The following is a 1,661-nucleotide window of genomic DNA, read 5'->3' on the forward strand; positions in this document are numbered from 1 at the left end:
TTTTATTTTCATTTTATGAAAAACAAAGAAAACATTTTTACTATTATTTGGGTGTCCATTTCAATTTTAAAATATTTTCAATGTTTTTTAAATTTGTGTTTAAATAGCTTTTTTAATTTATTTATAATTTTTAATTTATTAATATAATTGGTTTTCATGTTTGTTTTTATATTCATTATAACTTCAAATTTCAAAATCAATGGTTAGTTTTTAATCGAAAATATTTAGTTGTTATGAACTATCAATGATTAAAAGTTGTAGTCATTCTCTTAACATTGTCCTTTCTCCAATGTTATCCTTTGGTTTTTAAATGTTAAAAACTGAATATATCATAAGAATTATCGTAATGTAAATAAATCATTGTTTCAGATTATTTTTACCTTTTTTGGTTTTTTAACCCATTTCATAATATTTTGAAAAAGTTGTTGTTGAATAAACAACATTTAGTGAAAGGACAGAATTAAAAAACAAACACTACTCTTTATTTCCAAATTATTATTAATTAGATATATATTGTATAAAATAAAAAATTAATATTCCATATTAATGAATTTAGACTTCTTAAGAATAAACAATAAATATAAGTATAAATTGGTTTTTGTTGTTTGTTTTATAATTTACTCTTTTATTGGTTTATTAATGTTATTAATAGTGTAAAACTTATTTAAAGTTTGAACATTAAACATTTATAAAAATGATGAAAAAGTTATTTTTTATGTTTTTTATTATATATTGACAACATACTATCAAAACGTGATTTTGTTATTATTAATATTAAAATGCCATTAAATTTTCACATATTTCTTTATTCTTTTTTAAAAAATCAAATATTATTAAATAAAAGAATGTGCTAAAAACTGTTTATTATCTCAATAAAAAAATGTATTCATCTTGGATTTTATACCAATTGAAAAAGGGATTTAACATTAACTGTTTTTTGTCTATAAAAAAGGTGTTTGTTGTATTATTTGGTTTTTAATAAAGACAATCCATTTTTTTATTTTTTGTTATGATATTAGAAACAACATGTGACAAACCATAACAACCAAATAAAATTATTCAATTGTATACTTAATTAATCATAAAAGGTAAACAACTGTAATTATTCAAAATTTTAGAAAAATATAATATTATTAATTATCGAGTTGACTATTAAAATGTTAATTATAAAACAAATAATAAAAATTGAAGTTTTGGTGTTCCAAAATGATTTGTTGTAATTATTATGAATATAATAATTATTCATATTAAAAATATTGAAAGTGTGTTCTTTTAAATTTAATTGTTATAAATGTTTTATATGTTTTATAGTATTAGGTTCAACAAATTTAAAAAAATTTAATCAACTAAATAAGGTAAAACTTTTCAAAAGCAGGAGAGTATGGTAATTATTGTTCTCTCTAGAGCGGGCATTTTTAGCCTATCAAATGTTAATTACCGCTCGATAGAAAACTGTATTTTTAGTTTTAGTCTAAAAGTGCCACTCTTGAGAACCCGCTCTTCAAAATTATTGCTCTTGGGAAATTTTACCGTTATAATAAAAAACAATGTTATTCATATACTGAATTTTATTATATTTTATTCCAAACAATACAATTATTATTCTTTAAGAATTTTATAAATTTATTGTTATTTTTTAATTATGATTATCTCCATCAAAA

This window comes from Entamoeba invadens (genome assembly GCF_000330505.1).
Source record: "Entamoeba invadens IP1 unplaced genomic scaffold scaff_1105074725707, whole genome shotgun sequence".
NCBI classification, from domain to species: Eukaryota; Evosea; order Mastigamoebida; family Endamoebidae; genus Entamoeba; species Entamoeba invadens.